Raw genomic sequence first — 12,772 nt, 5'->3', positions numbered from 1 at the left:
AAGTGGGCCTTAGAAAGCATCACTATGAATAAAGCTAGTGGAGGTGATGGAATTCCAATTGAGCTGTTTCAAATCCTGAAAGATGATGCTGTGAAAGTGCTGCACTCAATATGCCAGCAAATTTGGAAAACTCAGCAGTGGCCACAGGACTGGAAAAGGTCAGTTTTCATTAATTTTTTATTGGTTATATACTTTGCAAATATTTTTTCCAAGTAAGTGGATTGTCTTTTCTTTTTATCTCTTTTAATCCTCATAATTATTTCAGTTAGATAATGATATTATTTTTACAAAAGAAAAACCTAGCATGACCAGCCATCTTTGTTTCCTCATGACTTTTCCAATTCTGGCACTTAAAATACAGAATTCCTGGATATTTTTCAGCCACCCACAAATGGGAATGATTGGTCACACGAGAATTGAAGATTGGGGCACTTACATGATTCACTCAAAGTAGCCCAACATGTATTTTATTGATGGAGCTGAGGTTTAAATCCAGTTCAGACTCCAAAGCCCATATTTTAACATTTGTATACATTCATATGATCAATGTGTTATTATAAATGTTAAAGGAAAACATGCTGGAACAGCTAGCTGACCAGAGACAAAAAATTAGATCAATACTTAACCCCTTACACTAGAATAAATTATTGATGAATAAACAATCTAAATGCAAGCTCTGGATAGAAACATGAATGAATACATGTGCAATCTTGGAGTAAATATAGAACTCCAAACATTGCACAAAACTAGAAACCAGAAATGAAAGAACAAATAAATATTATTTCACTAAAACACTTATCAGTAGGGGCTTCTCTGTTGGTCCAGTGGCTAAAGCTCTATGCTCTAATGCAAGGGACCTGGTTTTGATCACTGGTCAAGGAGTTAGATCCCACATGCCATAATTAAGAGTTCACATGCTGCAACTAAAAATTCACACATGCCACAGCAAAAATCAAAGATCCTACGTGCCACATCTAAGACCTGGCACAGCAAAATAATAATAATAATAATAATAAATGTATAAATACTTTTAAAACTAAAATGAAAAACACATTTATAACTTAGAACATCACAACAACTTTTTTAAAAGGTTAAATAGGGAAAATACTTGCAACATAGATGATAAATGATTAATGACTTGAATATATAAAAACCCTCAAAAATTAACAGGAAATATCTAAACTCCATTACAGAAGAGTGGACAAAGGACATTAATAAGCACTTCAAAAAAGATGTATGAATGATTAAAAACACATGAGTAAAATGTTATAACTTTAGTAGTGACAAAATTATACAAAAAAAAATTACAAAATGCTGTTTTTCCTAAAGCAGACTAACAAGGATTTAAAAGAATTAATAATACCTAGTGCTGATGACTGTATGGGTAAAATGGGTCCACTCATACAAACATGGTATAAGTACAAAAACAGGAAAACATGCAAATGCATTTTGATCATATAAATCAGAAGCCTTAAAATGCATATTTTTAATCCAAAAATATCCCATTTCAAGATGCTATCTTAAGGAAATAATCTGACAAATTAAAATATATATATATATATATATATATATATATATATACACACACACACACACACACACAAAATGTTCATTCTATCACTGTTTATAATATCATATAACCTAAAACAACCTAATATCTATCCATTTGGGTTAGCTGCATAGATTATAGCACATTCCTGCAATGCAATTGCTGTTCAGTCCCTCAGCTGTGTCCAACTGTTTATGACCCCATAGACTGCAGCATATCAGGCTTCCTTGTTCTTCACCATCTCCCAGAGCTTACTCAAACTCATGCCAATTGAGTCAGTGATACCATCCAACCATCTCATCCTCTGTCATCCCCTTCTTCTCCTGCCTTCAATCTTTCCCAGCATCAGGGTTTTTCTTATGAGTTAGCTCTTCACATCAGTGGCCAAAGTATTGTAGTTTCAGCTTCAGCATAAGTCCTTCCAGTGAATATTCAGGACTGATTTCCTTTAGGATTGACTGGTTTGATCTTGCAGTCCCAGGGACTCTATAAAGAGTCTTCTCCAACACCACAGTTCAAAAGCATCAATTCTTCAGTGCTCAGCCTTCTTTATGGTCCAACTCACATCCATACAGAACTACTGGAAAAACCACAGCTTTGACTAGACAGATCTTTGTTGGAAAAGTAATGTCTCTGCTTTTTAAAATGCTGTCTAGGTTTGTCATAGCTTTTCTTTCAAGAAGTAAGTGTCTTTTAATTTCATGGATGCAGTCACCGTCTGCAGTGATTTTGGAGCCCAGGAAAATAAAGGCTGTCACAGTTTCCATTGTGTCTCTAACTATTTGCCATAAAGTGATGGGCCTGGATGCCATGACCTTAATTTTTTGAATGTTGAGTTTTAAGCCAACTTTTTCACTCTCTTCTTTCATTTTCATCAAGAGGCTGTTTAGTTCCTCTTCTCTTTCTGCCATAAGGGTGGTATTCTCTACATATCTGAGGTTATCGATATTTCTCCTAGTAATCTTGATTCCAGCTTGTGCTTCATCCAACCTAGCATTTTGCATGATGTACTTTGCATATAAGTTAAATAAGTAGGGTTGACAATATACAGCCTGATGTACTCCTTTCCCAATTTGGAACCAGTCCATTGTCCCATGCCTAATTCTAACTGTTGCTTCTTGACCTGCATACAGATTTCTCAGGAGGCAAGTAAGGTAGTCTGGTATTCACATTTGTTTAAGAATTTTCCACAGTTTGATATGATCCACACAAGGCCTTTAGTATAGTCAGTGAAGCAGAATTAGATACTTTTGGGAATTATCTTGCTTTTTCTACAATCCAACAAATGTTGGTAATTTGATCTCTGATTCCTCTGCCTTATTTAAGTCCAGCTTGTACATCTGGATTCTCAGTTCACATACTATTGTAAGCATTGCCTTGCTAGTATGTGAAATGTGTGCAATTGTGTGGTAGTTTGAACATTCTTTGGCATTGTCCTTCTTTGGGACTTGAATGAACACTGACCTTGATGGAAATAAATAAGAGGCTGGGAGAGGTTAGCAGAAGGATTTAGATCCATATTTATTTCTATGCAGGGCTTAACTTCCTCTGAGTAGACACATGTCAAGGATTCAACTACATGGAGTAATTAAATTTGTTTCAAGACATGCTTAATATGTGCTATAATCAATTAAACCCCTTATGATCTCAGAGTGTAGAGAGCAGAGCACACATGACAGTTAAGAAAGTATTTACAAAAGGGTGGGGAATATCATCTACATCCTATAATCAACAGAGTTATCACCACCAAACTGCTTGAATATTCAATCCATGTGAATTCTGCTCCAGTACAGCTTTTTCTGGACTGTGACACTGATCACCTGCTCAGACTCTTCACTTTGTCTCTCTTTCTACATTGACCTCTGACTATTTGCAGGGCATTTCCCCTCAAGTATATTGAAATATAAGAAATTGCCAATATTTATCCATTTTGTACCAACTGAAAAGACATTTCCACATGTTCAACTTCCTATTTGAAAGCAAAACAAAACAATTCCTCCATTTCAAAATTCCACTATGGAGAACAGTGTGGAGATTCCTTAAAAAACTGCAAATAGAACTGCCTTATGACCCAGCAATCCCACTGCTGGGCATACACACTGAGAAAACCGGAATTGAAAGAGACACATGTACCCCAATGTTCATTGCAGCACTGTTTATAATAGCCAGGACATGGAACAACCTAGATGTCCATCAGCAGATGAATGGATAAGAAAGGTGTGGTACATATACACAATGGAGTATTACTCAGCCATTAAAAAGAATACATTTGAATCAGTTCTAATGAGATGGATGAAACTGGAGCCGATTATACAGAGTGAAGTAAGCCAGAAAGAAGAACACCAATACAGTATACTAACACATATATATGAAATTTAGAAAGATGGTAATGATGACCCTATATGCGAGACAGCAAAAGAGACACAGATGTGTAGAGTGGACTTTTGGACTCTGAGGGAGAGGGAGAGGGTGGGATGATTTGGGAGAATGGCATTGAAACATGTATACTATCATGTAAGAAATGAATCGCCAGTCTATGTTCAATGCAGGATACAGGATGCTTGGGGCTGGTGCATGGGGATGATCCAGAGAGATGATATGGGGTGGGAGATGGGAGGGGGGTTCATGTTTGGGAACTCATGTACACCTGTGGTGGATTCATGTCAATGTGTGGCAAAACCAATACAGTATTGTAAAGTAAAATAAAGTAAAAATAAAAATTAAAAAAAAATTACGAAATCCTTTTTTTTTTTTTTTTACTCATTGAGGCAAATGTCTTGCTCCTCTGCTGACTGCATTGCAGATACTACAAATGAACCGTAAATTGCTGCTTTTGGCAACGTGAATGAAAAAGGTATTCATCGAACTTATTGTACAAATGTAAATATTTATAGAGATGTCAGTAAAGCTATCCAATATTGCTACAAATTTTGGAGTCTGACAAGTTCACATCCATGAACAAATTTTTGAGTTATTTTCCTCACTTTAAAGTAAGCATAAGAATGGGACCTGCCTCATAGGATTATTGTTGTTTAGCTACTCAGTCATGTCTAACTTTTTGTGAAACCATGGACTATAGCCTGCCAGCCTCCTCTGTCTAAGGGATTTCCCAGGCAACAATATTGGCGTGGGTTGCCATTTCTTTCTACAAGGGATCTTCCTGAACTAGGAATCATGCCTGCATCTCCTGCATTGCAGGCTGTCTCTTTACTGCTGAGCCACCAGAGAAGCCTAGGATATTTACATGAGATAATACATGTAAAATGTATTTAATACAGGCAGACACATAACAAATGTTCAACTAAGAGCTTTCTAGCCCTTTAAATTTTTTTTTTATTATTTAGCATAATCTCTAATCATGAGATGGAATCTAGACACCAGAATTGCAAAATAGGCAGCCTTTTGCAAGTTGCAGTGGGAAAAAAAGCAGAGGAAATACTTTGCTCTAAAGTCTCCATGAAGGGGCCCAGTTATTCAGCATCTGACCAACCCTTCTTCTCACCTTCAATCCTGGTGAAAGTGAATTACACAGTCATTTGAAGTAGAGACTGAATGACAGGGCAAAAGACAGCTTCCTTTTCTACAATTACATCTAGAGAATATTATTTTGTCTGTGCAAAGAAGAAACATTATTCTTAGAGAATTATTTACCACAATTTATAAACTGACCTTGTAGGATTAAAAAAAATGCAATCTTTAATTAGGCTTTGGAAATATAGAGTGGATATAGCTACAGTTGAAACCACTTCACTTGGGTTTACCACAGCTCAAGTAACTTTTCCTGGCAAAGCAGCTAAAACAGCTGATGAATGTCAGTGGCCAGAGATTCAGGCTTGCCTGGCAGCTTTCCAAAACAGCTCAGCAGCCAAATGAGGGTAAACCATTATAGCAAACAAAGGACAAAACTTGAAGTTTTCTATGTAAGATTCTAAGATGTCAGTCTCTAAGCCAGGTCAGAAGACTTTCTGAAGTCTGGAAAATTTTGTCTTTGAAATGACTCTCAAGTATTTGTTCCAAAGTTTAAAGGGGAAGCATAGCCAGTGGCACCTGCAATTGACAAGAATGCAAGGTGTGCTAAAGGCCTACTCTGACTACTTTGGGCACCAGAATGTTAACTGGAATCATCATTTTAAAAATCTCTTTCTTAATATGGGTTGAATTCTTCATAAAATCAAATATATATGTATATATATATATATAAAATTGCCACTAGACTCTGTCAAATTTCTATCATTCTTTTCTCAACGAATTCTGAAATTATTCCCCCAGGCAGACAGCAAGTCAATTAGGTCCAGTAGAAAAGATCCTATGCTGCAGACACCAGATCTAAATTCAACATTTATAAGGCATAAGACATTAAGCAAGTTGCCTTGGTTTAAAAATCCGTAAAAAGTAAAAAAAAAAAAAAAAAATCTGTAAAAAATATTTAAAAAATACTTATTTCATAGGATTATTGTGACATTAATATGCAACTTGACAAAGTGCTTGGCCTATAAACTCTGCTTAATAAATATTGGTTCTTTTATTATTTTTAAATTATGTTTTACTTGATCTTAACCAGATTGCCTCTTCTGTTAACCAGCTCCACATCATTCCTTCTTTTTTTGGCTGAATCCTACTGCAGTCTGTATTGGTTACAGTCAGCAGAGAGCTCTATCTTTATGCACAATTTCTCAAAGGATGGGGTGTTCATTAACTCTTTCCACCACTCTGGCCATTTATGTCCTCATTAGCTAGTGCACAGATTCATATATAGCTAGAACTTAAGGCTCCCTTCCAATCAGCACTCTGAAAAAAAAAAAAAAATGCCTGCTGCTGTCCAGAAGAAACCTTTTCTCTCTCTCATCTCCAGGCTAAATGGAAAGAGGAGTCTTATAATTTGTCCTGTATTTGGCTGCACACCACCCAGAATCATTCAACCATTACTAAATTAAAATGACTTTGTGGTGTTCACTTCAGCAGCATATATGCTATAATTGGAATAATTCAGAGAAGATCAACATGGCCTCTGAACAAAAATGACATACCAATTCATGAAGCATCTCATAATTTAAAACAGGCACTTTCATATATTGTGCTGAAAGTGAAAATGATTAACAGTGAATCCAACAATATCTTCCAAAATTGCATATGTATTTACCTCTTGATCCAGCAATCCCGTCTATAAATTTATCCTTTACATATACTGTCACACGTATGAAATGATGTATTTAAAATGCAAACAGATAAAAGGAGGGGGTTCTCTATATATTGATACAGAAAAATTTTCAAGATATGTAATAAAATGCTGTTTCAAGATATGAAAAGTAGTATGTCTTAGATTAACTTAATATAAGAAACGAGTATGAAAATATATATTTACACTTGCTTGCATTTTCATAAAAAAAGAATAAACTAATAAAAATGATTGCCTATAGCAAGAATAGAAAATTATAGCCAGCAGACCTGTTGCCTATTTTTACAAATAAAGTTTTGTTGGAACACAGCCATGCCATTTGTCTATATTGTCTATGGTTGCTTTTGCACTGCAATGGCAGAATTGAATAACTGCAACAATGTCCACACGGCTTGCAAGCCTAAAATATTTATTACTTGGGCCTTTACAGAAAGTTTTCCAACTCCTGACAATGCAGTAGAGGGAATGCATAGGAACAGGGATGGAAGCAAGGCTTTTCAATGTACACACTCTTTTATATGGCTTCGGTTTTTGAACTTTTGAGTGAATGTATTGTCTTTTTGTAATGAAATCTTCTTTGAATCTTTTAAATAGGAGAGAGAAGGCAATAAACCTGAAGCAAAGGTTTGTGTTTGGGGCCTAAGTAGCCTAGATAAATTTCTCAACAAATATTTGTGAAAGACAGCAAAAGAGACACAGATGTATAGAACAGTCTTTGGACTCTGTAGGAGAGGGAGAGGGTGGGATGATTTGAGAATGGCATTGAAACATGTGTAATATCATATAAGAAATGAATCGCCAGTCCAGGTTTGATGTTGGATACAGGATGCTTGGTGCTGGTGCACTGGGATGACCCAGAGGAATGATACGGGGAGGGGGGTGAGAGGGGTGTTCAAGATGGGGAACATGTGCATACCTGTGGTGGATTCATGTTGATGTATGGCAAAACCAATACAAAAGACTGTCTCGCATACACGTGTCTCTCAATTCTAGTCTTTTGGACTCTGTGGGAGAGGGAGGGTGGGATGATTTGGGAGAATGACATTGAAACATGTATAATATCATATATGAAATGAATTGCCAGTCCAGATTCGATGCATGATACTGGATGCTTGGGGCTGGTGCACTGAGACGGCCCAGAGGGATGGTACGGGAAGGGAGGAGGGAGGGGGGTTCAGGATGAGGAACACGTGTATACCTGTGGCGGATTCATGTTGATGTATAGCAAAACCAATACAATATTATAAAAGAAATTAACCTCCAATTAAAATAAATAAATTTAAATTAAAAAAAACAACTTAGAAAATGTTCATTTAAAATGAAAAGGAATCATATTATGGTCAGTCTCTGTGTTGCACTCTCAAAAATCACACACATATACAGTAGTCTGAAGCGTTCATCTTTGACTATGTCATACACATATATGAAGCATACTAAGACCCAGGCACTGTGCTAGACAGATAATGAGAATTATATTTCTTGATACTATGATTAGATGCTTTTACTATAGTATATAAAACTAGTTCTTATTATGTGTTACATGCTACTTTCAGTGTTGTATATACATTGCCTCATTTAATTCTCACAAAATCCCAAATTTATAACTTCAACCCAGTCTTCTTTCCTGAACTCCAGACTCCTGCCTACTCAACTTCTCCACTTAAATGTCTAAAAGACATCTCAAACTCAATTCTCCCAAAAGTGAACTGTTGATATTTCTCCCCACACATACACCTGCTCCATCCACAGCTTTCTTTATCTTGTTAGACAGCAATTCTATCCTTCTAGTTGCTCAAGCTGAAACACTAAAAGCCTTTCTTTAATTATCTCTTCCTCTCACATGATATGTCTTAAATTTATAAAATTATCTAGAATCTGACAATATCTCATTGTATCCACTACTACCACCCTGTTCTGATGTTCTGGGCCATCATCATCTCACACCTAGCTTTGTCAATGATATCTCTGTTTCTCTTCTTTTTTTTAAAAAATGAATTATTTATTTATTTATTTATTTATATTTTTATGTTAAAATACTGTATTGGTTTGGCCATACTCTTATTCAAATTATATGTAGTCTTTTTTTTTTTTTACTTTAAAATACTGTATTGGTTTTGACATACATTGACATGGATCCGCCATGGGTGTACATGTGTTCCACATCCTGAACTCCCTCCCACCTCCCTCACCATTCCATCTCTCTGGGTTATCCCAGTGCACCAGCCCCGAACATCCTGTATCATGCATTGAACCTGGACTGGTGATTCATTTCACATATGATAATTTACGTGTTTCAATGCCATTCTCCCAAATCATCCCACCCTCGCTCTCTCCCAAAAGGCCATAAGACTGTTGTATACATCTGTGTCTCTTTTGCTGTCTCGCATACAGGGTCATCTTTACCATCTTTCTAAATTCCATATATATGCGTTAGTATACTGTATTGGTGTTTTTCTTTCTGGCTTACTTCACTCTGTATAGTCGGCTCCAGTTTCATCCATCTCATTAGAACTGATTCAAATGTATTCTTTTTAATGGCTGAGTAATACTCCATTGTGTATATGTACCACACCTTTCTTATCCATTCGTCTGCTGATGGACATCTAGGCTGCTTCCATGTCCTGGCTATCATAAACAGTGCTGCGATGAACATTGGGGTACACGTGTCTCTTTCAATTCTGGGTTTCTTGGTGTGTACGCCCAGTAGTGGGATTACTGGGTCATATGACAGTTCTATTTTCAGTTTTTTTTAAGGAATCTCCACACTGTTCTCCATAGTGGCTGTACTAGTTTGCATTCCCACCAACAGTATAAGAGGGTTCCCTTATCTCCACACCCTCTCCAGCATTTATTGCTTGCAGACTTTTGGATCACAGCCATTCTGACTGCTCTGAAATGGTACCTCACTGTGGTCTTGATTTCCATTTCTCTGATAATGAGTGACGTTGAGCATCTTTTCATGTGTTTGTTAGCCATCTGTATGTCTTCTTTGGAGAAATGCCTGTTTAGGTCTTTGGCCTTTTTTTTTTTGAGTGAGAGCACTTTATTTATTTATTTATTTATTTTTTAATTTTTGTTTTTACTTTATTTTACTTTGCAATACTGTATTGGTTTTGCCATACATTGACATGAATCCACCACGGGTGTTTTGATTGGGCCGTTTATTTTTCTGGAATTGAGCTGCAAGTGTTGCTTGTATATTTTTGAGATTAATTGTTTGTCAGTTGCTTCATTTAATATTATTTTCTTCCATTCTGAAGGTTGTCTTTTCACTTTGCTTATTGTTTCCTTTGTTGTGCAAAGACTTTTCAGTTTAATTTTAATTAGATCCCATTTGTTTATTTTTGCTTTTATTTCAATATTCTGGGAGGTGGGTCATAGAGGATCTTGCTGTGATTTATGACGGAGGGTGTTTTGCCTATGTTTTCCTCTAAGAGTTTCATATTTTCTCATCTTATGTTTTGATCTTTAATACATTTTGAGTTTATTTTTGTGTATGGTGTTAGAAAATGTTCTAGTTTCATCCTTTTACAAGTGGTTGGCCACTTTTCCCAGCAGCACTTGTTAAAGAGATTGTCTTTTCTCCGTTGTATATTCTTGCCTCCTTTGTCAAAGATAAGGTGTCCATGGGTGCATGGATTTATCTCTGGGCTTTCTATTTTGTTCCATAGATGTATGTTTCTGTCTTTGTGTCAGTACCATACTCTCTTGATGACTGTGGCTTTGTAATAGAGCCTGAAGTCAGCCAGGTTGATTCCTCCAGTTCCATTCTTCTTTCTCAAGATTTATTTGGCAATTCAAGATTTTTTGTATTTCCATACAAATTGTAAAATGATTTGTTCTTGCTCTGTGAAAAATACCATTGGTAGCATGATAGGGATTGCATTGAATCTATAGATTGCTTTGCATAATATACTCATTTTCACTATATTGATTCTTCAAATCAATGAACATGGTATATTTCTCCATCTTTTAGTGTCCTCTTTGATTTCTTTCATCAGTGTTTTATGGTTTTCTATATATAGGTCTTTAGTTTCTTTAGGTAGATATATTCCTAAGTATTTTTTTTTTAATTTTTGTTGCAATGGTGAAAGTAATTGTTCCCTTAATTTCTCTATTTTCTCATTTACTAGTGTATATGAATGCAAGGGATTTCTTTGTGTTGATTTTATATCCTGCAACTTTACTATCATTCAAGCACCTTTTCTGACCACAATACAGTAAGATTAGATCTCAGTACCTGGAGAAAAAATATTAAAAATTTCAACATATGGATGCTAAACAACATGCTGCTGAATAACCAACAAAGAAATTAAGAAATCAAAAAAGAAATTAGAATATGCCTAGAAAAGAATGAAAATGAAAACACAACAACCCAAGACCTGTGTGACACTGTAAAAGCAGTGCTAAGGGGAAGGTTCATAGCAATACAGGCATACTCAAGAAACAAGAAAAAGGTCAAATAAATAACCTAACTCTACACCTAAAGCAACTAGAAAAGGAAGAAATGAAGAACCCCAGGGTTAGTAGAAGGAAAGAAATCATAAAAAATAAGGCAGAAATAAATGAAAAGAAACAAAAGAGACCATAGCAAAAATCAACAAAGCCAAAAGCTGATTTTTTTGAGAGGATAAATAAAATTGACAATCCACTAGCCAGACTCATCAAGAAAAAAAGGGAGAAAAATCAAATCAATAAAATTATAAATGAAAATGGAGAAATCACAACAGACAACTCAGAAATACAAAGGATCATAAGAGACTACTATCAGCAATTATATGCAAATAAATAATAGAAAATCTTAACAGACCCATCACAAGCACAGAAATTGAAATTGTAATCAGAAATCTTCCAGCAAACAAAAACCCGGGTCCAGACAGCTTCACAGCTGAATTCTACCAAAAATTTAGAGAAGAGCTAACACCTATCTTACTCAAACTCTCCAGAAAACTGCAGAGGAAGGTAAACTTCCAAACTCATTCTATGAGGCTACCATCACCCTGATACCAAAACCTGACAAAGATGCACCCAAAAAAGAAACTGCAGGCCAATATCACTGATGAACATAGATGCAAAAATCCTTAACAAAATTCTAGCCATCAGAATCCAACAACACACTAAAAAGATCATACACCATGACCAAGTGGGCTTTATCCCAGGGATGCAAGGATTATTCAATATCTGCAAATCAATCAAAGTAATTCACCACAGTAACAAATTGGAAAATAAAAGCCATATGATTATCTCAATAGATGCAGAGAAAGCCTTTGACAAAATTCAACATCCATTTATGATAACAACTCTCCAGAAAGCAGGAATAGAAGGAACATACGTCAACATAATAAAAGTGATATATAACAAACCCACAGCAAACGTTATCCTCAATGGTGAAAAATTGAAAGCATCTCCCCTACAGTCAGGAACAAGACAAGGGTGCCCACTCTCACCACTACCATTCAACATAGTTTTGGAAGTTTTGGCCACAGTAATCATAACAGAAAACAAAATAAAAGAAATCCAAATTGGAAAAGAAAAAGTAAATCTCTCACTGTTTGCAAATGACATAATCCTCTACATAGAAAACCCTAAGGACTCCACCAGAAAATTACTAGAGCTAATCAATGAAAATAGTAAAGTTGCAGGATATACAATCAACACACAGAAATCCAGTTTTTTAAGGAATCTCTACACTGTTCTCTATAGTAACTGTACTAGTTTGCATTCCCACCAAAAGTGTAAGAGGGTTCCCTTTTCTCCACACCCTCCCCAGTATTTATTGCTTGTAGACTTTTGGATCACAACCATTCTGACTGGTATGAAATGGTACCTCACTGTGGTTTTGATTTGCATTTCTCTGATAATGAGTGATATTGAGCATCTTTTCATATGTTTGTTAGCCATCTGTATGTCTTCTTTGGAGAAATGCCTGTTTAGTTCTTTGGCCCATTTTTGATTGGGTCTTTTATTTTTCTGTAATTGAGCTTTAGGAGTTGCTTGTATATTTTTGAGATTATTTGTCAGTTGCTTCATTTGCTATTATTTTGTCC

At 35.8% G+C, this 12,772-nt stretch overlaps 1 non-coding gene across 1 annotated transcript; it reads left to right on the top strand.

Moving 5' to 3' along the window:
• Positions 1–6,495: 6,495 nt before the first annotated feature.
• LOC138072059 (U6 spliceosomal RNA) lies at positions 6,496–6,602 on the top strand. The gene has a single exon (XR_011144213.1). It is a non-coding gene; the product is annotated as a U6 spliceosomal RNA (small nuclear RNA).
• Positions 6,603–12,772: the final 6,170 nt, after the last annotated feature.

Source organism: Capricornis sumatraensis, chromosome X (genome assembly GCF_032405125.1).
Source record: "Capricornis sumatraensis isolate serow.1 chromosome X, serow.2, whole genome shotgun sequence".
Taxonomy (NCBI): Eukaryota; Metazoa; Chordata; class Mammalia; order Artiodactyla; family Bovidae; genus Capricornis; species Capricornis sumatraensis.
The sequence above is the reverse complement of the archived record's forward strand: the minus strand, read 5'-3'. Positions and strand labels throughout refer to the sequence as shown.